Source organism: Pogonomyrmex barbatus, unplaced genomic scaffold (genome assembly GCF_055798465.1).
Source record: "Pogonomyrmex barbatus isolate J1 unplaced genomic scaffold, ASM5579846v1 scaffold6, whole genome shotgun sequence".
NCBI classification, from domain to species: domain Eukaryota; kingdom Metazoa; phylum Arthropoda; class Insecta; order Hymenoptera; family Formicidae; genus Pogonomyrmex; species Pogonomyrmex barbatus.
Genome location: NW_028297160.1, coordinates 594,798 through 621,390, shown reverse-complemented (window position 1 = coordinate 621,390; position 26,593 = coordinate 594,798). Strand labels below are relative to the sequence as shown.

At 35.3% G+C, this 26,593-nt stretch overlaps 1 protein-coding gene across 9 annotated transcripts in view; it reads left to right on the top strand.

Moving 5' to 3' along the window:
* LOC105426115 (uncharacterized) overlaps window positions 1-26,593 on the top strand; it is a 115,767-nt gene that overhangs the window by 75,758 nt on the left and 13,416 nt on the right. The window lies entirely within an intron of this gene.

The following is a 26,593-nucleotide window of genomic DNA, read 5'->3' as shown; positions in this document are numbered from 1 at the left end:
CGATTCTGATTTCTGACCATTGAAACGATCGCGCTTTACGATATAGACTACGTTTGCTTTAACGCTTACAGTTGTAACCATTATATTAATAACATTGACATACAATGTTCGTTATATTAAAAAAAAATGGAAATTATATCTGTTATTAGAAAGAGTTATATCTGTAATTAGAAAATAATAAAGAATAGATATAATAGAAGATAGAAAAATTAGAAAAATAAAAAAATTTATTATATTTTTTTGTATTTTTGTATTTTTTTGTACTTTTTTGTATTTTTTATATTTTTTAATTTTATTTTTTATTATATTTTTTATACATTATTTTATACATTTATCTTTGTAACAAATGTAATATGTGCACATTAAAACAAGATAAAGTCTTGTGCAGATGCGATGTTCTTTATAGATATTATATGTTCTTTATATATATTATTTATTTAAACTTATTGCTATTATTATTATTTACTATTATTATTAGTATTTATTTAACTTAATTCTTTAATGCATTTAATGAAACACAAGCAATTATCCTCTTTATTGTTGCATAGACGAAGATGGACCAGCAATATTGTCTGCAGTATGTAGGTGAAAATTTTTCTTTTGCTTTACCGAAGAAGTAACATATAATTTATCTGCCGACATAAAAGATAAATGCTTTTCATCAAGCTTCATGTTTAAAGCAGTTTCGTTTCTTGCTTTTAATGCTGACTTCAATACACAAATGGCATTTACAGTAGTCAACGATAATCTGTTTCGTTTTTTTGTTTTAACATCTATTAAGAGGGAAAATTCTTTCCGGAGCTGCATTTGAATTTGGGAGTGCTCTAATAGAATTCAAGAGGGCTCTTAAATTGGGATATTTGGTTTCATTATTTAAATATTGTCTTTGTAAAATCTCCTTCCATATATTATCAAAATTTAATTTTAATAAATCTTGTTTCTCTGTTACTGAAAAATCTGAATTTAAGGCAAATCATTCTTTCTTTAAATTGTTTTCGTCAAAACCACCCATTTTTGCAGCGATAAAAGAAAGATCATAAAATGATGTTTCCCCATCAGTACTCAATAAAGCTATATGTGGTAAAAGAACTTGTAATTTTTATAAAAATGTATCACTTACTGGTAATCTTTTGAAAATTTCTTCGGCTGCAGTTATGTAAAATCGCAAACAGTTCTCTCGAACAGTTGCAACCATGTTTGCGTGTCCATCCTTTATCAATTGATGAAGATATTCTTCGCACTCCGATCCTAAAAAAATATCATTTAAAGATTTATGATTTTCTGTCTTACAAAATGTTATATTTGGCAAATGTTTCAAAATTTCTGGTTTTATAAAATTTGTACAAATTTCTTTTAAAAAATCAATTGATTTTGATTGTAACAGATGTATCCTCGTTTCCTCAACTTGGAAAAATGCATTAAATATATAAAACAAATGTAATGTATATTTTAAAAATAATAATATGCTTTTGTATCCACATTTTGCATGACACAACAAATTTTCTACAGATATACCTTTCTCGTACACGATCATTTCGTTAAAAAAATGTTGCATCATGTTCTAAGATTGAAGAAATCTGTCGATACATGCATGATGAGAAAGCCGTGTATTATATAACTTTACAATTTTGTGAGTCCTTTCTTCAAAACATTCACTTAATTCGGTGAAAATAGATCATCGCTTGGGTTGAAAATAGACCATCACTACAAGTTATATAGCTTGTAATTCTTTTCAAGAATTTCTCATAAGCTTGAGGTATCTGAGCACACGCGGCATGCGAAGCTAATGAAGCAGAATGGCATGGACATGATAATGTCAATATATTATTGCACATCTCTTCCAATTTTTTCTTGAAAGATAAATGTTTTCCGACCATAACGGACACATTGACAAGGCAACAATATTTGAATTTCATTTATCTTATCCCCAAGACTTCTTTAAATGTTTGATATATGTTGTTTCTCAGTTTTTCTCAGGTGGAGTTGACTGTCTTCTTCGGGACTTGATGTGCTTTCTATTTTTTGAGTTAAATGTTGTTTGTACAGGACTAGTACTCTCATTTCTTAATGACTTGATGTTGTCCTCTACCAAGCCTTCATGGGTGATATTCTTTAGTAGTTGCTTCGCCAGACTTATATTGCTCAGCACCAAGTTGTGATCTGCCTATGTTTGCTGATGTTAGCGCTCTTACGTTTAGAATTTACTTCGATTTAATAGTTCTTATTAATAGTTCGTTATAATATAAACTATTATAGATGTTGTCTCTCGCAAAACATAATTTTGTTTGGGATTTATGCGCAAAGAAGGTGTTGTTTATTCTTAATTCGTTATGAGTGCAGAACTCAATCAATTGCTTTCCCCACTCATAGTCTTTTCATTGAATCAGTTTTTAATTCTGGAGATTACAGCATTACCTATTCGTGCATTCAGCTAATAAGATATTAATGTGCGAAGCTATCAATTACCATTTGTGCTGATCGTAGAATTTCTGTGTTTCCTGGTCTGGCCTTCTGGAATGTACTGAGATAACTTTTTCTCTTTTTTACGTGAGGAAATGTAGTTTACGCACTAACCCCCCTGGGCATTGTTTTTGAGACTCGGGGGCATTAATTTATCTCCACTATCCACTAAAACCCCACAGTGACTTACCTCTGGCGCATAGTAGAATCCCGGGAACTCTTGCAAACATCGGGACCTCTCCGTCCCCATCTTTTCTACCTCGGATAGTGAATTTCAATCTGCCTAATCTCGCAACAGCAGGATGCGGCTACAACATCCAGCCGTTTTTAATCCGGGAGAAGAGAACTACCTGCCTCCCTTTTCCACAGCACTGGGTCGTCCAGGTGGCTCTAAGCAGATTCGCTCGGGTGGCTGCATTTGCCATTTTGTACGACTCTCTACGTGAGGAATCGACGAGTACCTAATTCGCTCGTCTTCATCCCCCATCTCCTATGCTCGAGAATGGGAAGAAATGTCCCGTCTCCCCCGGATCTGGGAGAACACCACCTCCGGCGAAGATGGCGCCCCCTGAGCAGCGCCTTCCGCACCATCACCTCCCATCATCAATTTTTTTGTTTAGGACATGGCACTTTACATCCCAGGTGAAACAGTCTGACACAATGTGTTGCATCCGCAAATGTTTATCGCTCCTTCACATGATAGCCGTCGCTCCGTGCCCTATCCGACGTAGGTACTCACCGAAACACCTGTATCCGATCAGTATCTGCGACAATCTGCAGGTGACTTGTCTTCGTTACTCATCCCATGTCTCCATGCATGACAGGATGATCCTCTGTTTGGAGCTGGCCGATATGTCGGTTAGCTCCTGGCGCCATTCATTCTTGCACTATAGATCGCCGAGCCTGGCATCTGAGCATCTCGGCTCGCATCCCTTTCCCCTCGTTAGATTCCCGGTCGTATATTAATATATACATTCGCGCCAGGAGGTCCGGGGGAGGGGGGGCATCCCTACCAGGAAACCCTTGTGGAGATGGTCTTGTATCTTCTGATCGCTCTTATTGTCAGCCGCCATATCACTCTCTGTAGGAGGGCTTTGCTGTGGCGGCCAGCCGACAAGGCGGCCGACCAAACCGGGGCCCCATATAGGGCCATGGAAAGGACCACCCTCACGTAGAGGCGGCACACCTTTGAGATTGGGTAACAAACGGGATATTGCTGCCGTCACTCCCTCTAATCGGGGACCAATCTGCCGAAGTGCTTTTCGAAACGCCAATAACTCCAGGATGAAGCCCTAATATCTCATGGAGTCCTCCACCCTGATACACTTATCCTGATGTAGCACTTATCGGCTTATTCCTCCGCCAAGGCCCATAAAACTACAAGGCCTCGGTTTTGTAGATGGCCATCGCCAGTCTCAGGGCACGAATACGGCGGATGACCATGGTCGCCCCCTTCTCAGTCTTGCGCCTCCTGCCAGTCCTTTCCTCCAGGCGAGCACCAGGGTGTCGTCAGTGTTATCAGCGCTTCGCCCGAGGAAAGTCCGCCCCTGAGCATCGCGTTGTACCTCGGATTCCAAAGAATCAGTTCCAATATTAACCTCTAGAACACCTCGCGGTGCACCTGTCTCTTCTGTTCCCCGTCCCGGTCTGGAAACCTCCAGCCAACATCCATCGAGATAATTTCTGATCATTCGACGCTGATAAACCTTGATATTTCTCGAGTGCCAGCCTTATGCCGTCTCAGGGCATGGTGTAAAATGCGTTAGCGGTATCTAGATTTATTGTCAATGCCACTCCGCCCTTCTTCACGGAGGTCTTCACGAGGGATCGGACCCGACGTATAGCATCAAAATGGACCGGCCCTCGCGGGAGTGGCCATCGGATAGATCAGATCCCGGTAGCCAGATGTTCCGCAAGGCGGACAACTATTTTCGATCAGCTTGCTCGCCTCGTTCAACACCGAAATGATCTGCACACAGTTCTTTTTTCCTCTTTCAATCCTCTTTTCGAAACGTCATCATTTTTTATTTTTCTACACTGAGAATTAATTCTCTTTTCCTTAAAAAACTCGAAAATCTGTTTAACATTTCCCTCATATCGTTAGCCTCCCTCGCCATCAATATGATGTCATCTGCATACGCAAAACTCCATATCTTCTCTTTGTTGATCACCAGACCTCCCGCCTGTCCCCTGCAGAACACCTTTTCTAAATCCGCTATGTATATTGCGAACAGTGTTAGACTCAAAGAACAATCTTGACTTACTCCTGCGTTTGTCCAGAACTCCTTAAAGTATGTTCCTAGCACGGTATTAACTCCTTGTACATTTCGTAATGTCTGTTTAATTCTTTTTTCTTCATAATTGTCCATAATTTTTCTTTATTTATGATATCAAAGGTCGCTTTCAAATTTGCAAAAAAATACTGTATACTTTTCCTTCTTTTTATTTATTTCTTTTTATTTATTTCCTTTTTCACAGTATAATTTAAAATATAAATATTGTCCATCGTGCTACGTTTTCTCCTGAATCCTGCTTGCGATTCTGAATGAATCTTATTTTTCTCTACCTCCTATTTAAGCCTTTCTTCTATAATCATGGCGTAGATTTTACATACATGCCGTATTGAGAAGCGAGATACCACGATAATTCGTTATCTTATCTTTGTCGCCTTTTTTTATATATAGGAACTATCCCTTCCTTCCTTCAACTATTTGGAAACCTTCCTCCCTCCAGACTCTCTGTAAGATCTCTAATAATCTGCGTTTTGTCTCATTCATACAGTATAATCAAGCTTCGTTTTTTACTTCATTTTCGTCCGCGGCTTTCTTCTTCTTTAGTTTTTTTATTTGGTTTTCTATTTCCATTAGATCTTATCATGTCATCTTATCACCTGCATCTAATATTGGTTCTCTTTTGTTGCCGTTTTTCTTTCCTCTATCCCTCGGAGGAGTCCCATAAAATGTCTCCATTCTTCTTCTGTAATTCGTCTTGATATGTCTTCTCTTTTTCTTCTTTCCATGTTTATGTATTTCCATGCTTCTGTTTCCGTACTGATTTTTCTTATTTTTTTTCTACTTCTTTTCAAAATTTTTCTTTCCTATCCTTGCAGAAATTCTAGTATTGTTGTGTGTAATATATTCTTCTAATAGCTGTTGTTCTTCTTGCTATTCTTCTTTGCTTTTCTGAGAAATCTTCTGAGTTTTTTTTTTTGCATTCTTTATTCACCATCACTTTTTTTCACCTAGTGTTTTTTTTTTAAATAAATATTTCTTTCTCTTGTGTGACTACTTTTATTTTTTTTTAGCTCTCTCCATGCATCTTCCAAGTTTGTTCCTTTAAATTTCCGAGAACTTAAAATTTCCCTAAACTTCTCAATTCCTTCTTCTGTCTATATTTGTTGCTTAAAGTTTGTACCTCTGTCTTTTTTTGTCCTGTATCCAGAACGCGTATTTTATCTTCTGCCTGTATGTATACACAAATTGGTAAACGATCCGATTCTATTTCTCTCTTCAAATACCAGCTTCTCAATCTTTTCTCTTGTCTCAATGTTTCCTATTGCATAATTAATTACTAAGCTACCTCTTGCACCTATGTACGTAAATTCTCCTTCTTCATCTCCAGTAATATTACCGTTCAGAATGTCTCATCTCCTCTCTTCTATTTCTTCTAGAAATTTCTTACTCTCGATGTTTATTGTCTTGTCCTTTGATTCTCTGCCTATCTCGTCTTTGTCATTTTCCCAAATAAGCGTTCCTTCTTTTCCTATTTTGACATTGAAATTTTTTTTTATTAAAAGATTTTCTTCATTATCTTCGAGTATTAAAGCTTTGATTTTTGTCATAATTTCAGTTATTCCTTGATTATTATATACTGTTATTATTTTCCATTTGTTTTTTCCTATAAATACTCTCCTTACGTATACTCCTTCAGTTCTTTTTTCTTTTGTTTTTGTCCTGTTCTTCTCTTTGATGTTTCTTACTGTGATGATTCCTCCAATCGCTCTCCCTTTATTCTTCTTTCTCTTGACATTCCCAGTTGAAATTCTCCGGCATACGTTCTTTTAATTTATTCCAGCGTTTTCTTCCACGTTTTGATCATTCTGATTGTGTCGAACTCTTTGATATATTCCCAAAATTGCGCATCCTTGTTGTTTAATCCTGCAACATTCCAGAAGCCAATTTAAAATTTTTTGTTTCTGTACCTATTTCTATATTTTTATTTCTTTCATTTTCGTCTTCTTTCTGGGTGTACATTAGGTGTACAAAAAAGTTCTGAGCTTTAGATTTCATACAATCGAAATAACAATTTAAATTTTATATATCTTCCCGCTCTTTTGCGGTTTTAAAGCGTTGACATTTGGTCTTCTAAAATGCCATACGGTTTGGCGTTTGATGCACATAACCTCAAAAATCAGTAGTGTTCACGATAGCAATAACAAAAGAGCATATTTGATTTTCCATCCATTTCTTGTTTCATCTGAAGAAAAATGCTGCTGAAGCCACTGCATGATTTGTGCTGCATATGGAGAGAATGCTGTAAGTCATACTACATGTAAAAGATGATCAAAAATTTCGCCAAGGTGATTTCAGTCTTGAAGAACCGCGTACTGGACGCCCTCAAAAGATTGAAACGGACGAATTGCAAGCACTGTTGAATATAAACTCTGCGCAAACTGAAAAGGAGCTTGCAGAACAGCTTGGCGTTACGCAGCAAACTATTTCCGTACATACGATGGGAAAGGTTCAGAAGGAAGGCAGATGGGTTCCGCATGAATTGTCCGAAGACAACAAAAATCGTCGGCATGACACTGCACTCACTTTGCTTTCAAAGTTCCGGAAAAAAGATTTTCTGCACAAAATAATTACAGGCGATGAAAAGTGGATCCTTTATGATAATCCTAAACGTAAAAAATCATGGGTTGACCCTGGTCAACCTTCATCGACATCGACGCCAAAGCCCAATATCCACGCCAAGAAGGTTGTGCTCTGTATCTGGTGGGATTGGAAAGGTATGTTGTATTACGAGTTGTTACAACCAGATGAAACAATCACGGCACACCGCTACCAACAACAATTGACCAATTTGAGCGATGCATTAGAAGAAAAGAGGTCATTTACTAGTCAAGAACGTCATAAAGTGATCTTGCTTCATAACAATGCTCGACCACATGTTGCGAAAGCGACTCAGGACCATATCTTTGCGTTAGGCTGGGAACTTCTCCCGCACGCGGCGTATAGCCCAGACATGGCGCCTTCCGATTACTACCTATTCCGGTCGCTGCAGCATCATTTGGCTGATACACATTTCGTGAGATTTGAAGAGATACGAAAATGCATTGATGACTTTATCGCTTTGAAGCCGGTGAGCTTCTATCATCAAGGAATTCGCAAGCTACCCGAAAGATGGCAAAAGGTCGTTGATGCAAACGGGGAATATTTCGCTGATTAATATTTTTTTGTTTGTTTTTGAATAAAGATTGAATTTTACAAAAAAAAGCTCAGAACTTTTTTGTACACCTAATATGTTCCTTTCCTGTGTTTCTGTGTCACTTTCCTTGTGTTTTGTCCCTCCTCTGCTTCTCTGCTTCCTTTTTTCTGTCCCACTCTCCTCCACTGCTCTCGCAGACCCCGATGGAATGACTATGCGGGCTCTTTCTTTCTCCGTTTGCAAACTATCTATGAGCCTACGGAATTCTGTCTGCTCCAAAAATTTTACTCTTTTACTTCCTTCCCTTTCCATACAAACTTCTTTTCGTTAACTTGCAGCTTCCTATAACCGATCTTCACTTTAATTCCTCTCTCTTTTTCCGCTTCCGCTATCATACATGTATTTCCTCCTGCCTCTCCAAATAAAATCATTATCTATGAATATATTCTTACCTTTCAGGTTTTTTTTCTTTATCATACTTTCTCTTTTCTGATCCTTGCCTTTAATTTTTACTGTTTGTCCCTCTTCTTGTCCAGTATGCTTCTTCTACAATCGCCTCGACGTTGAGTTCATTCTTTAACATTTCTTCCACCGCCGATTCTAATGATTCTCTTTTTGACACCTCCCATCTTTTATCACAATATTATTTCTTCTTTTTCTTCTCTCTCTTGCCTCTTCTAATTCGTCTAATTTCCTAATTTTTTCCCGTACATTGTCATCTTCTCTATTTCCTATCATCAGATTTTCTATCTTATTCTCAGCTTCTTTGATTCTTCTTTCTCATTTTTTTCTCTTTCTTTCTCCATTCATCCTTAATTACTTTTATTTCTCTCATTGCATTTCTCAATTCTTCTCTGATATCTTTCATAAATTCTTTTATTGTTCTTATGTTTTCTTCCATCATATTTCTGTCTTCTTTTGCACCTCTCTCTGTTTCCATTATCGATCCTTTTTCTTCCTTATAATGTGTTTTTCTTCCTGGTGGAGATCTTGTAATTTTCCTTGCTTTTTCGAATTTTCCTAAAAACTCCCTTTCCGCTTCGATTCTATCTTTCTCTTCGTTTCTTCTTCTTTTAAAATATTGACCAATTCACTCCCTGCTCTTATTAGATGGTCTAAAATTGTTTTTCCTTTTTTGCTTCCTTCTCTTTTCTTCTTCGTCGGCGTTCTCGCTTCTTGTGATGTCCTCTGTTCGTCCAGAACTATCCATCGCTATCTATTTGTCTGATTTCGTTCCTGATTTATCAATCAAACTGTTTTTCCTACCTCTATTTGCTGCTATCTATTCCTTCCTGCTTTATTGATTTTGATCTTGCAGGTGAGGATTACTAGATGTCACTTTACCTTTTCTGCAATCTTGTCCACGTAATGCTGTGGATGTAACCTTATACCCTATAACTCTGTTATATATTCTTTTTTGACTTGCTTTTTTTTTTTATTTCTTCCTAAAATTCTTTGCCTTTATTTTCCGTTGTATCTCTCTCTTCACATCTTCTCTTGGTTATCTTTACTCCTTTCCTCCGAAATTTTGCCTTCTTTTTTTATCTTTTTGAGAAACATTTATTACGTGTTACTCCTGCGATCTCGATCGATGCCCCCCATTATTTCTGTACTGTTTCTATACTGTTTCTATACTGAAACTTGTTGATGGATTTTGTTTTTTTATTTACCTTCATAAAAAACATATTATTATATATTGTTTTTAGGAGCAAATGAAAACAAAATAATCTCTTTTATAGTTATTTCATGATAACGATAATAGAATTGACTTTTGAACATCAAATCTATTCGGTCATGATAAGAGAAAATCCATATGTTCCTATGCACGCATAACTATATAGTATATGTAACTACGTGAAAAAAAATTGATAACATTGCGAATAATTAATTAATTATATTTACCTTCGTATATATATTTTCGTATTTTTAAATTTTGTTAATAAAAAAACAAAGAAATAACGAAGAAGAAGATGGCAAATATCTTCCATGTTTTTCTTTTATAATAAATTTTTACATAAATATTAAATTACATAAATATTAAGTGTTACATTACGTAATACATTATGTAATATATGTAACAATACATTATGTACATATAAATATTAAATGTTATAATATTCTTGTTTTTCATCTTTTAATATTTTTTTAATTTTATGAAATATAGGAAAAAAAAAGTGTTAATGTTATATCCGAACCTTTGGAGATTTTTATGGACAGGATAAGAGATAGACGATTTTGATTAGACAGGATAAGAGATAGACGCGACAAACCTTGCGTACTCGCAAGTACGTTCTAAGGCGTTTTCTGCAAGTTGAGCGTGTTGTGCAGGGATCAATGTTCCGTTAGGGCGCTATTACCCATTTAAAAGCCAGCGCAATCGTCAGTCTTTTAATTTTAGTAAAGGAATTAATTCTGATTAACAGAGAGTGGATCTTTGCGATCTTAGGTTAGGGAAGAGCGAAAAATTAAAAACAAATTTTAATTTATAATTTTATTTAATTAATATAAAAAATAAGGAATGTATATTTACAAGTGAAGATACAAACGATCATGTATATGTATTGTGTCGTGAATTTAATCGCGGGTATTAAATAAGTGCGGAGGTCGTGAACCAGAGTGTTAGGAGAACTTGTCTGTTATTTAGCTCTAGTTGATTATACGAATTTTTGGAAAATATTAACTATGTGTATGCATGTGTATGTGTGAGTGAACAGACGGAGAATAATCGGAGAATTATATATATACAAAAACACGCATACGCACAGACATTTAAATTATCACTTTTAACATTCTAATTTCTTCAAGAGTGATTGCGAACGATGGGAAAAAATATAAAGAAATCTAATAGGAATTAGGAAGGGGGAGGACAGTCTGAGAAGTAAACGAGCATTGCTGCCTCGGGTTATACGGTAATAATATAAAATCTAAGTTTAGTAAATTGTACATGAGGAAAATTAATGTGATATAAATGTGAATGTGTTCTTGGGAAATGACTTGATTCGCTGTGGGAAATCATTAGGGAAAGAAAGCCTGGATGAAGAAGGAGAAGGAAGGTATTTTAAGAATTCTATGGAGGATGTAGAACTAACTGATGGAAAGGAGGACAAGGGAAATGATCTAAAATCGCTACGCTTGCCATAGAGGATGGAGGGGAATGGAGGAGAAGAGGATAATAAGAGTTCTTCTAGCCACTCTATGCTAAAGTAGAAGAAAAAGATAAAAACGGGAAAAAAATAGATTTAATAAAAGCTAGGGAAGCGAGAAGGAAAGGACGAATTCTGTGGAAAATCAAAATCATAAAAAGGTGATAAAGAGGAGAAGAAGAGAAGGTAGAGGAGAAGAAAAGACTTGCTAAAAGCTGTAGGAGCGAAGAGGATGAGAATAATTCTTTAGAAAGTCGAAATTATAAAAAGATAGTAAAGATGGAATAGAAGAATAGTGTTAATAAGAGTGGAGGGAGCGGAGAGAAGGAAAAGAATTCTCTTCTTCTTCTTATGACTACATCTCCATTCAAAGGTTGGCGATCCAAATGGCTAACGTAACCCTAGACGCTGCCGCGCAAAAGATGTCTATTGAAGCGTATCCAAACCTTCTGATGTCTTTCAGCCAGGAATTCTGACGCCTGCCGACCGATCTCCTTTCATGAATTGCCCTCAATGATTAGTCGCATGAACTCATACTTCTCTCCTCGCATCAGGTGTGCTATGTATCGAGTTTTTCTTTCCCAAGAAATTAAAATTATAAAAGGATGGAGGATGGAAAAATATAACTAGAAACTTAACTGGCTGAAAAAGGTAATTTTTAGAAGAAGAAAATGCGGGAAATGTAGTGGAGATAAGGATATCTCAATCCGAATGCGTTTTAATTAGATATTGCCTATAGATTTGCTTAAGTTGTTGACGTAATAAATTAAGTTCGTAACTCCGGGAAGTCTTTGCGTCACACCAGTTACGGTACTGCTTATAGACACCTTTAATGAAAACAAACTTTGGAATTAAGAGCCAAGAAACTAATGTAGGGTAAGAAAGAAAGATAAGAAAAAAATGTAAAGTACGACTTATTATTTGTAGACTTGTAGAAATAAATCTCTCAGATTCTCTAAATCTTTTGCGGGGAAGGACTTTTTGAAAGGAAATATGGACGGTAAATAAGAAATTGTTGAAGAATTTGGTCAAACAAAGGAGATACATTGTGTATGTGTATTGCATTCCGAAACTGCGTATCAACTGCACTGAGACTAGCACATTGATGGAGTAAAAAATTGTTTTGACCGCGCTAAGAAGTACTAAGATAGAAGACTGAGTGTCGACCTCACTGTGATTGGATAGTGTAAAAAAATTGTAAAAATTGTATGGAGTTCCGCGGTGACATTACATTCATTTTTCAAGGGGATGTTGGACTCAGAAATGTGTCGATTTTTGGATTCGAGAAATTAAAGATTTTAAATTGATAAGATTCTTTGTTTATTTTTTCAAGTTTTCCATCAACTGAGTTTTCATTAATAGATTTTTCGAAGTAGGAACTATTTAGGTATCACATATGTTTTTTCTTTTTAATCTAAACGGATGTGTATCAGATGATGGACGTGAATTTTGGATAGGATGTTAGTAATTGAATAATATTTCCTTATAATATTTTCTTAAGCTTATTGATACTTTCCATAAAGTTTATCAGTTCTAATTTAATTCCTTTACGGGCAACTGGCGATTGACTCAAAAATAAATGACAATAGACTTATTCTTCAAGGAATATTTCTTTAAGGAGAATTTCTTTATTATCGTCAAAATTCTTTGAGAAAATTAAACATGAGAGCCGTAACTTGAAATGATAAGTCGTGGTCATTAGCTCACCTAATATTGACCACATGTGTGGCGTAATAAATTTTATAGAAACTCGTGCAGACAAGAATCGTGGAGTTCTCTGGACGAAACAATTATAAAGTTTAAAAACAATTAACACCTTAAATTTCTATTTTTTAAAATTTGAATTTTTACTGCTAAAACAAAATTTTACTATTATAACAAACAGATTTTATACCATAATATTAAAGGAAAATATTTATATTAATAACATAGATAATTAGCGATCTAAAAATCTTCTATAATTTATGTTATTATAAACTGTAATGATTTTCGGAGGGTTTTGGTTTAAGTGAATAATCGAGAAATATGCTAACGATAATTCAATTTATTGAATACTTTCTTCACGTGGCGAGTCTTCGCTAATTAAGTCAGTTATAATTGACAAGTCGAGTGTCAGAGTGAGTCTACTATCGTTCACAAATTACAATAATTACACTAGAAAATCAAGTGAATGTAAATAGTTACGAATCGGAGAATCTGAGCAAGAAATTCGCAGGCGTCTACTGTCAGTCTTGACGATTGATGAGATTATTCGGCTACTAATGTTTCACCTGTCACGTAGATCAGGATCCTTGCCGAGGTAGAAGTTGTCATGTTGACTCTGTTTATAACTTCAATTTCCAAACGACCCTGCCATGGCTTCGTTTTGAAAATGTAACAAATGCCCAGGTCAGATGTTACCATTTTTCGATTAACACTCTTGGAGATGTTTTTTAGCGGTGACAAACACTCTTTCTGATCTCTTTATTAGTAGCTTCTCTTTGACTTTTACGCAAGCTCGCTGATTTCCAAATGACTGATCTCTTTTCTCTGAATCTTACTTCTCTCTTCTTATCCTCTCTCTAGATTCCCCGATCCGACATGTATACTCTCTCGACATTCAATTCATTACATTATAAATTATTTGTTATCTCAACCATGGTAAAATAATACAAATATAATACAATAGGTAAAATAATACAAGCTAATAAATTATCTTACAAAAGTATTCTAATTTTTTTTAAACTTGTCGATTTGTTCATTAAATAATTAAATACAATTCATATTTTACAAATTTGATATTACATTTAAAATGATTTTTCCGAATAATTCTTATAACATATTGTTACGTTCAGTGGACTCCACGTTTCTTTTCTTTCCAAAAAAGATGAATAACATAATTTTCTTTATATAAGAATAGCGATTTTTCTTCTATTAAGTATCTAATAAGATACTGAGTCAAGAAACCAGAGAAAGATTTGCAACCGCTCTAACTATTGTAATAATACCTTTAATTTTAAAATACACAAAGAATTATTATTATTATTATTCTTTAAGTTTGATGAGCTATTGCAAGTCCGAATACTGTCACATAGGTACGTTTGCCAAGCAAAAGCGAAGGAGATATCTAATGTAAATATCCTATCCTCACCATTTCAGAGTTCCTGCCACCGCCCTTGCCCCTCAACCAAGATTCGGATTCTGATCATCCCATATAAATAGGACTGCTTCCGGACCACGGCAGTACTATTAAGTACTTTCATTAGTATAACAGCTTTCATCCATTCAATCAACTATTTAAAATTCGAACATTTCGACTCAGTGCACAAAGATCCCAACTTTCTAAAGAAAAATCGAAACTTGTTGTTTCGAGATTGTTTCGCCCCAGCTAATCAACAGTGAGTTTTACATTTATTAATTATCAATCAATTATAAATTTCAGATTTTTATTTCTTTTCTTTGCCCCATATCACTCAAATCTACTTCTTCCTCTCTCTCTCACTCACTCTCTCATTAACTGGTCTGAGCAAGGTTGCTTTTCTTCTTTCTTTCTCTTTCTTATTAACTAGTTAGAGCTATACAAGGCTTCCGGTTGTTCTTCCTTTTCCTTTTTCTCTCTTATTAATTGGTTAGAGTTATACAAGGCTCCCGGTACCTTTTCCTTTCTTTCTATTTAACTGATCTGAGCTATGCGAGGCTCCCGATTGCTTTTCCTTTTTCTTTCTCTCTCTTATTAACTTATTAGAGCTGTATAAGTCTCCCAGTTCCTTTCCTTACTCTCTCTCTTTAACCGGTCTGAGCTATACAAGGCCTTTGGTTGATCTTTTCTTCCTCTCTCTCGCATTCACATCTCTTTTCATTTATTCTTTTCCTCATAGTGAATCAAACGGAAGTGCTAGCTCCTAAAATTTGACAACGCGATACTAAAAAACGACCCTATCGTCATCGTTATTGCAGTTGGAATCAGCGGAAATATCAGGGCAGAACCAAGAAGTCCAAGAAAATATTAAAAGAGTCGATCGAATCGTCAACATTAATTATTTCTGCTCCTGAATCCTCCCTCAATTAATGTTCATCATCGCTTCCTCACTTGTCCACTGAACTTTACCATCTTCATCTAACTCTATTCCTCCTTCTGCCTCGATACAACGCCAATATCAGCCAATCGCACCTAGTTATTTTTCCGTGCATCTATCCGATCCAGAATACCTTCTCGACTCCTACACCCTATTTCCAGGTCCTCTATTCCGAGATGGCGAACCTCTTTTTGAAGATTTAAAAGACGAAGAATCTCATCCTATCGACCTAATTCCTCCTTTTGACCCCATTTCCCATCAGGAAGGAACATCAAGAGGAACATCAAGAATACTCCCCTCCTTAACCCTCATGTATTAATCTTCATCATACACATATTATATATTACTATTCTTATGATTTTTCTTATTATATATTTTTGTAATCTTTCCTTCATTTTGCTTATTATGTAATCATTAGTTTAAGTTAATCAAAGAATATTAATTGTATTACCGGATAGGATTATTATACCAAAAATTCACACATGCTCACACATTCACACTCGTAAAAATCCTACCTGATGGCGTTCGTATTTATTATGTAATACCCGCGCTATCACACAAATACACACACCTACACAAATGTTTCTTCTCTTGTTTCTTCCGCTCTTTTATTATGTATACATTTTTTCTAATTAAAATTAATGTTTAGATTTTAATTTTAATTTTTATTTTCTTTAAAAACTCTCGATTTACTTCACACGAGGTCTTTCCCTGATAATAAGAATTAAGTTTCTTTATCAAAAAAATGATCAACGAACGTACGTTTACAGCGAGACGTCATGATTCTTTATCGCTGATCTAGTGCCGAGAAATAAATAGTGCATTCAACTCGAGATCACGTCATTTTCACGCCTAACTGTCGAGCTGTTCGTCTTTCCGAGCCCATTCAATTCTCATTCATTTAGTTCTTAATTCTTAATTTTACAATTTACTCTGGACTGGACGTAACAATATGTTGCTATATTGTATTTTTTTAATTTAAGAACTTTTGCTAATTTTTATAACTTTTTTTAAACATCTCATTATTTAAATAAATAATTTTGCAAATCTGATTTCATATTTGTAATTAGATCCAAAAACTTCTATGTGTTGTATCGAATTTTATTTTGTATACAAAGTAACTAAGAAGGGAATATGCCATATTGCAAAAATAATATTAAAAAGTTAACGTTACTAGTTAAAAAATCACGTTTGAAATAGGTTACATGTCGAAATCTTGGAATTCTATAGATTTTGTATCCGACTTGGGCCAAAATATATTTGGCTATTTTAATATAGACATTAAAATACCTCAAACAATGCATCTTCGAAAAAAATGTTTCAAATAAAAGTTGTAAGATTTAAAGAGGACCATCATCTGAGCTACTTAAATTTTGAATCCATCCACAGAACCCATTTTGGGCCCAATAAAGTTGATTTTTTCAATAGAAACACCTATATTTTATTGTAGACTTATATTCTATGGAAAAAAATATAGAAATTTTGTTTCTAATAATTTTTTGCTATACCACTTCGAACAGGCGCAAAATAGCACTCAAAATTCTTATAAAACTCTTTTAAAACACATTCCGGACAGTGAAGATAAGATCAGTGGACGATCCAGTTAATGTAGGCAAGACCAGCGGATGATCCGGTCAATGTAGGCAAGACTAACGGACTATTCGGCCAATAGAGGCAAGACCAGCGCATGATCCGATAAACATTATGTTCTTTCAACTTTATTAACTATCAAATAGTTAATGTGCAAATCGTTAAGTAAACAATGATTGAAGCAAAAGTATTTGCAACAATGTACACAACAAAACTCTAAAGTTTTCTCACAATGCTATGCACATAAATAAATCATTATCACCGAACAGAACTGTACAAGTATAATAAACAATTCAGGATGTCCAGATGTGTAGCCTATCTTAAAATGCTAAATTAAATAGACATATCGAGGTCTGGAATTGATAGTGGGCAAACCCCCATTATTAATCCCCATTATTAAACCCACAACTTAATGTAATTGTCGTGTTTCCAGATCTCACAGTCTATTTCAAGACAGTCCGTAATATAACGCACAAACAATTTGTATAATCGGAAATAGAACACATCTAATGATTGGATGAGTTCAGTTGTGCCTTCTAGGATAAGCATTCGCTTAACCGGAATTTCGAAAAACTCTAGTTGAACTGAATTAAAGAAAGCATTATCTCTGTTGGAACTCCAGTGCTCAACAAGAAGACATTTCTTGATATTCGCAGCTTTCAACCAGAAAACATTCTGCAAGAAATCTTTCAAATCGTTCTTGCCCATCATTGCCGGCTCGAACTAAAATATTTATCGGAATAGTTGGAGCACAGCCAAGACGAGTTGGAAAGTGAGCAATGGCCACCTAGCTTTTCAAGTATAGAAGCGAATGAAACATACCAGATATACTAATGACGGAAAATATCACGTAGGTAAAAGCATGTATTGAGCTAACATTGTAGTAGATCTGCTTATCGCCTTTTTGTGCAAGTGTTCTGAAACTGTTTAGTTGCTTGTTGAAGCGTGATTGGTCAAAATTGATGATCTCATGGACAATAACTTTCTTCCTTGACCATTTCCTAGACTTTTTTTTACAAATTTTATACTCTTCTTTTCGATGTTTTGTTGATTGGTCCAGAAATTTTTTTCTTTCCCTTGTGTAATTAAGTGGAATGCGAAAATTTGCAGTTAAAAAGCCATTTGTTGGAAGCTTTAAATTTCAGTCTTGAATTTATTAGACTTTACCAAATTAAGTGCCCATCGGTGAAGACATCAATTAGTTACTATCAGATGGTCGTGTTTCTTTTGAATTTACATTATCTTTCCAACATTCCATTCTTTTCCCTCTTTGATGCACTGAATCCAATGGCACAAATTGTAACTGTTTGTCGATATAACTATACTTCTTGGATCAATTCTGATTTTCTGATTTCGTTTTTTTAGAAATTTATTATTATTAATGATAATTAGTCCATCATTGATTTTCTACATCCAGTACTTTGTAAGCTTTCAAAAACTGTTCTTGAGTAATAAAAACTTCTGATGTAGTTTCTTTTCTGATAATTCTGAAACGTAGTCTTCATCGAAATCGTCTGATTTATTCGATGGAGATTGCAATCCTTGTCAATTTCATCAGAGCGATCAATATTCAAGGTGTCTAACATCAATTCTTGATTATTGAACTGTTGACTTATTTGTTCACACATTAACATTTTAGTAAATGTTAAAACAAGACTCTGAACTGGTCATTGATTGATGTCAATCGAGATCTTATGCTTTTGACAAAGCAATGCGATAACCTTAACAATGCTAATTATGCGCAAAATATCAGAATGCAAAGTATGTGTACATGATACAAGCTTTTATTGTAAACAAACAATACAACAGATCAAGAATAAATCTATGGAGAGAAAGCTTATCAATAACACCACCAGACAAAGGAGATCAGAAGGCTTGATGTCTAGAATTAGTATCCAGAAGGATGATCATGATCGAGCTCGTTATAGTATGTTTGATCATAATCCTATCTTTACAACTAGACGGTAGACCTTTTTGGTATTTTACGGAGAGTAGTTTCAAAACAGGCAATGGCAACCTTGAGGCGCCCATTACGGTGCCACCGAGTCTGCGATTTTTTTTATGTATTAAAATAAAGGTTGTGGATTCTCACATCGTTTGTGCGAGGTACCGTAATAGAAGTCGTGGAAAAGACTGAGACGACTGAGAGGCCATCATCATTAAAGTGCATGGAGACCGTTGTGAAAGAATTGATGATCGAGAAGATAATGAAAGCTATTGGAAAGCAGGAAGTGAAGCGCAGAGATATGAAAAAAATAAAAGGAGCAAGGAGGAAGACATCAACCATGGAAGTGCTCGGGCGATCCATATTCTATGCTTCTCATATTACGTATTACTTATTTACTAGTCCTCCGAATTAAATGTCGAGGCGGAGGGAAAATTATTTAACAAGTATCGAGAAGTATTAATTATGAGTACCGAATACCGAGAATTGTCAGTTTAGCAGTAATAAAACTGAAAGAACATAATATGTTGTCAATCTATTGGTCTCACCTTCATTGGCCGGAACGTGTTTCAAAATAAGAGAGTTTTGAGCGCTATTTTACCTATTGGAGGAGGTTTAACAAGAAATTATCAGGAACAAAATTTCTATATTTTTTTTTATAGAATAAAAATCTACAATAAAACATAAGCGTTTTCGTTGAAAAAATCAACTTGGACCTTATTGAGCCCAAAATGAATCCTGGACTTAAAATTCAAATAACTTATCTGATGGCCCTCTTTAAATCTTACAATTTTTATTTGAAATATTTTTTTCGAAGATGCATTGTTTTCGAAATGTTTTGTCTATGTTAAAATAACCAAATATGTTTTAGCCCAAATCGGATATAGAATTCCAAGATTTTGCCATGTAAAATACCTATTTCAAACGTGATTTGTTGACTAGTAACGTTGGCTTTTCAATATTTCTTTGTTTTTCAATATTGTGAAAATCGCAAAATAGTACAGGACTTTTCGACTCAGTTTGGTCTACTCTGCATATTGCTTAATTGCTTGACCATTTTTTGGGACACTCTGTATATAACTTTTTAATAAACATTAACTACTGGTTAAAACCTTTTGATTGTTACTCAGGACAGTCCTTGAATACATGTTCAAATCAAGATTATCGGAATTATGTCCCCTAATGTAAAAATTTACTAACATTTATAAGTATATCTCAAAAACTATACAAGATCGCCAATTAAGTTATGAGGAGAAGGTTATCAGTATCATCACCTCTATAACATATATCAAGGTCAAAGTCATCGGAGCTGTCCCCTGATATAAATATTTACCAAACATTTTTTTATATTATAATTTCATATTTATAATAATTATGTAAGTAAAGAACATTATGTAAGTGAACATTATATAAGTAAAGGAAATAAAGTAGGAATTATATTTTTATAAACACAAAACATGAAAAAACATTGTTGTACCCCGGATGGGCTACAACGTTAATTTTAGAGATAGTCGGGTTCGTTAAGCCTAAGGAGTTGGGACTCCGAGCAGGATCAAAAGAATGGAAGGGAATCTTCTTGAAATCACTAACACACTTTCTTTATGTTACTTGGTTTATTTAACAATTGCACAATTTCTTGGATTTAGTATTACTTATTTTATTTCTTTCACACACGGTTAGACGTCGGCGGGCGCGTATCGCGTTACTCTGGCGGCCGTCGACCGAATATGTCACCTGAGACGTTGATAGTACGGCTCGCGTGAACTTCGCTGTGCTCGTGTATTATCTTGCGCGATAATTATAATAACGATTCCGAACGACACGTTATGCTTGATTGATTCCCGACTCTAGACTCTGTCTATTCCGCCTTGTGTAATCGGTTATATAGTCTGATCGATGCCCGGTCAGCATTCTGATCGATTGCGTCGATCGGTTGCGTGATATTGATTAATCAATATTACGCTCGGTTTGATCATCAAGTTTAGGAATTTGCTGATAGGCTTTTTCGCAATGTTCTCGCGATGCATTTCTGCGGTCTTTCGAAAGACTGGTCGCGATTTCGGCGGTTACACATTTGTGTCATCTTTCGAAAGACTTTTCGAGATTCATGCGACCTAATTTTGTTGCCATGCGGACTACTTTTATTATTGGTTGTAGACCTGGCTACAACAACATGAAATATAGAAACATAATTTATAAAATAAAATGTTATTATCAAAGAATTATTTATAAAATAGAAAATATGATTAGAATAAAAAATTAACATTAAATATAAAAAGATTATAATATTGTTACGTCCGAGGGACTTCACGAAGTCTTCTCTTTCGAAAAAAGACCATGGCTGCTAATCTGAAAATGAAGCGCTTCGAAGCGATCTAAAGAAATAAACCTAAATAAATAAACAAAAATTCCTTTCGAGATACGTCTCACTATCAAAAAAAAAAATATATAATTCTTGGGATAGACAGCTTTGTCGGCACCAACAAGTTTATGACATACCAATAAAAATAAAAAATATTAACAAAAGCAAATTTCTAACGGATAAGAAATGCGTCGAATCGTTCGAGAGTGACACTCCCCAAATTGGTGGGGAAACTAAGGGAAACGCCAATCAAGAAGAAACGATTAGCGGCCATTGGCGGCCACACCAATGAATGATTGAGGGTGTGGAATGGCGGGAAAATTTTCACTAACTAATTCCATCATTCGCTAGGAAATCTGGAAATATAAAAACAACCACAATTTACAGAACACCGCTCCCCTCCTTCCTCTATACTCACAATTTTTCTAAACTATCATTCGACAAGCCAACGCGGAAATCCATCACGCCCTCAGATATTCCCACCCCTTCGGAACCCTTTAAAAACCGCGACTTGGAGTGGATCGCTCTCTTTTCTCTTCACATCGCCCCACGTTTTGATGGACGGGACCATCCGAGGTTGGCGCCAATTTTTTCAGTTAGAATCTGTGTGCGATACCTTTATTCATGTGTGATACGATCCACGATCCAGCGCAGGCACCACACTTCTCGCCCATCACCAGCGCCCACCACGACAAGAGTAAGTCCAATTTTATTACTCCTTTCCCGCGGTAGATTGGCTGTTTGGTTCGCGATCTCTACCTAGTTGTTTCATTAAAATACTCCAACATTCCAAATTGGCAAGCCACCGATTAATTCGGTGAAGCTGCCTACCTCGATTCCACAACACTCCAACCTGACAAGCCGCCGATTGAATCGGTGAAGCTGCCTTACCACGATTCCTCAATTTCTTTTTTTTTTCTCATCCACTCTCATCTCACATTCTCTTTCATCTGACTCTTATTTACATAGTGAACCAAACGAAAGCCATCCCGAACAACCCAATGAAACGGGCATTGCGACACCGTCGGGAGAAGTTTAATAAGCGGATTCGTCGCAAAACCGGACACGCCGAAGAACTCGCGGAGCAGTTGATAGACGTAGAACCGAGACTAGCTAACATCTCTCTACACCAATACGCCACCGCCCTCCGTTCCGCGGCCGACTTTGAGAAATAGTGCACTCCAGAGCACTTCGACGTGGAAAAATTCTACGACCTCCTTCGTCAATTTCCCCGCTCTCCCACCCATCCACCTCCTGGCATCTTCTTCATTAAAAGAAGATTCAAGATTCAAGATTCCCGACAGCCAGTTTTGGGATCAGATCTCAAAACATCAAATTACCGATATCCCCGACATCCCTATGTACATTTCCCGTGATCCTCTTCCCTTCCTCGTCCCAGTCAAAGCTTTCCGCAGCGCTCACCCTGATCCCCCGCCACACCTGTAACCCGATCCCATCGACATGCTCGCGATCACCACTTTTTTACCCCAATTGGAATAATTGGATATATAAAAATCCAGATTTTCTTTTGTTTGTTTGTTATTTATTATTATTCAAAATTTACGTATAAAAATTTTTTCTTTTTTGTAACCAGTATTTCAACACTTTAATGTACACAATAAAATTTGCGAATAACATTGTAATTCTTTTTTTTTTTATTATTATTAAATCAGTTAACTCGAATTCCGTCTCAATTTATTTACCCTAAAACTTGACCTCGAACCATTCACGGCTCCCTGAGGATCGCACGAGGTCCATCCTTGGTAAAAGAGATTCGATTTTCTGACCAAAAAACGGACCATCGATAGCGCGAGCGCAGGTAAGGGTTATAACGTCACCGACGCTGACTCGATTCCTGCCCCTTAACGCGCGTTCGACTCGCGGATCGACCTCACGACGTCGTTCCGTGAGAACAGAAAAGGTTCCGTGCGTCTATCCGAGTTCTCCTCCTCCTGATGAAAGGTATTATCTTTCCACTAGAACCACGGACGTAACAATATATAATGTATAAGAATTGTATATTGTATATAAAAATTTATAATATATAACAATAGTAACATTTAATTTGTATCTGATTTACAATTACCATTTTAATAATTGCAATATATCGGATGTTATTATCTTGGTAATTTAAACGAATAATAGCATTTAAATGCGAGTCTGTTAACTATCTTCGCGTAATCGCGATTTACTTTCATCAAATAAGAAGGGAGGATATGCGTCACGGCGGGACCCGACCAGTCATGAAAATTCATAATTATTATTTTTGTGAAAAATGTCACCTCAACCAGGGATTGAAATTGGATATCCTGCTTACCGGACAGACATCTTACCTTTTGATTACCGATGTGATAATATTTATCGTAATAACGTGCTTAGAACAACATGTTAAATAATACGATATCATATACATATTATATATACATATATTACAATATTCATATATACATGTATTACGTCCAGTAGACTCCACGATTCTTTTCTTTCTCCAAAAGCGTTAGTAATAATATTTTCTCTCATATGAGAACATTGGTTTCGACCTTTTATTAATAAGATAGACACGAAGCGAAAAAGAATTGTAACCAACTACTCAAGTATATTAGAACGAGCTTTTATGAAAAGAATATTATTAAATATTATAAATTCTCAGGTTGGATCTGTTGCAAGTCTGTATATCAAGCATAAGCATACAACGGGTACGAGCGAGACACAATAGCTAACGTAAACATCCTGTCTGACTCGCATCCTGTCTTACCCTGCCTAACTACCCAGATTCCTAACATCTCTTATCGGTACGGACTGCCAGAGACCTCTAAATCTCGTTGAAAGCTCTTGATTACTTTACTTTTCTTTTCTCTCTCTCTCTCTCTCTCTCTCTCTCTCTCTCTCTGTCTCTTCTAGTTTTCTTTTCCTGTCTTTATCATGTGCCAAATTTTTTTTTATTCATTTTCTCCTTTTCCTCTTAGTGAATTAATTAGGAATGCCCCCTTCTAAAATTTGACAATCTGACCGTTTGTTAAAACGACCCCATCGTCATTATAGTGATAGAGCCCGGCGTTGAAAACCAGAAACAGAAAAGCGAAACGAAACCATCTACCAACGAAACAACCTGTCAAACCGTTACCGTCAACCTCTTCTATCACCCCTCTTGAATCTCCCTCTCCTCTTCTTTCACACTCAACCTCTACTATTTTCTCATCTGAATTTTCTCTCGACTCGTTTCCCAACTTTTCCCTGAATTCTCTACCGGTACCTCGGAAAATTCATTTTATGCTTTTGACCCCGAATCTATCATTGACTTCGAAGCTCTATCCCCCTTCGGTCTTTTATTCTCCAATGATAGAGAACAATCTTGTTTCCTAATATTGAAACAGATTTCCTTGAATTATTCGATCTCTTAACCTCTCCTTCAGAACAAATCCAAGCCTATTCTCCTCCCTAATTTTCCATCATACACATACACGTACATATATCGACTAAATAATGTCATATTTTCGTTTTTATTAATTTAAGTTTATTGTTGAATATATTTTGTATTGTATTACAGGATAGGATCATCGCTTAATACACTCTTACACTCACACTCTTCCTACTAGAAATCCTATCCGATGGCCGCCGAATGATTGTAACACTCGCGATAACATACATGCACATTACTCGCCTATATTATTTCTCTTGCTTCTCAAAAACATGTACAACATTAACCATATTAAACATTTAATTTAATTTTAATTTCTCTTTTCTCTTAAAACCCCTCGTCTTATTCCCCATCCCATTGATCGCACAAGGTCTATTCCTGGTAAGAAGAATTAAGTTTCTTGACCAGAAAATATCCGACCAGCGCACTGTAGAATAGCATCGTAGCGTTTTCATATCGCTGATCTAGTGCCGAGACTTATCAGTACGCTCGGACTCGACAGATTTCCACGCTTGGCCTTCGAGAGAATAGCTGTTCGCGTCCTTCCAAGCCCATTTGTATCCCCGTTTGCATTTTTAATTTTTAATTCTCAATTTTCAACTTATTCTTGGCTGGACGTAACACATATATATTCTCGATTTCTCACGAACGGTACTTCAGAACGTGATGATTCCTACCATCGCCTTTTATTCTTTTCTCTCTTGACGTGTTGACATACCCAATTAAAGCTTTTTGATACGGGTTCTTTTGTTCCAACTTTTTTCCACGTTTCCACCATTCCGAATTATGTAGAATTCTTTTATAGTTCCAGATTTGTGCGTTTTCGTTGTCCAATCCTGCAATATTCCAAAAACCAATTTTAATTTTTCTTATTTTTGTCTTCTTATTTCTTTTTTTCTTTTTTGTGCTTTCTTTTCTTTTCTTGTCGTTGATTTGTGTTTTGTTTTTCTTCGGCTTTTCAGCTATCTCATCTCTGCCCTGCCTTTCTTCGCGGTCAGTTCTCACCGACTATGGCGGAATAACTATATGAGCTCTTCTCCTCCTCTCCGTTTGCTTTGTGAGCTTACGGAGCTCTGTTTACTCCAAAAATTTTGCTCTTTTAGCCCTTCTTTTACCTTCCAAACTTCTTCTCGTTGATCTGCAGCTTCCTGTATTCAATCTTCACCTTAAGCTCAATTGTATGTCGTAAAATCTAGTAAAAATGGTAAAAGCAAGTTCTCACTTGATTAGGTGATTTTCATCATAGTGAAAATGCAATATTTCTCACGTGACATTGCTTCGACTTTGAATGTCGAATTCAGTCAAATTGTGTCGAATTTGCATCGTTACAGTTTAGGACGATAATATGTACATCGATTAATACCAAAAATAATGGATTTCACTATTATGTCGCTGATGGAAGAAAATGAAAAAAGTGGGAATAGATGCACCAAAGAAATTTAAATATAATAAAGAAAAGATTAAGGGATATACAAGATCCGTTTGACATACCGGATAATACATTTCTCAAATTGTACAGGATATGAGCAAATTATATTGATAATTTACACAAATTATATTAAATTACAATTAGGCTCTGCACATAATGAAAGAAATAGAACAGGAATAAATATTAAATATTAAAAAATATTTAAAAAATATAGGAATTCATAAATATAATGCGAAATGGCTATAAATATATGATATAGATATATGATATATTTATATATTTTATATTTTAATTTGTATCCATTATGCATTATGTTTAATCTGTATTTTTAATTTTTTATTTTTTTAAAAAACATTTAATATTAACTTCTGTTCCTAATATTTCTTTCAATGTCTGCAAAGTCTTATAATATATTCAACATACGTTACAATTTATATATAAAATTAATCTATAAATATATAATTTTATAATTTAATATTATGGTATATACATAAATACATACATATATTTATATGTTATAGATTATCTAAAGTAGCATGATTAATTCTTTTTGTTTTTCTGTAACATTCATTATTTACACAGTCGATATTTTTTAACATCAAGTTATATGACAAATTGTATTCCGTTGCTCGGACTTGCAGTTGTGATTTTCACTCTCGTGAGCATAGGAATATCGTATTTTCACTATGCTCATAATCAATTGCGCGTATTTTTTCATGTGAAATGAAAGTGTGAGAAGTGAGGAAAGTCGATAAAGATACACA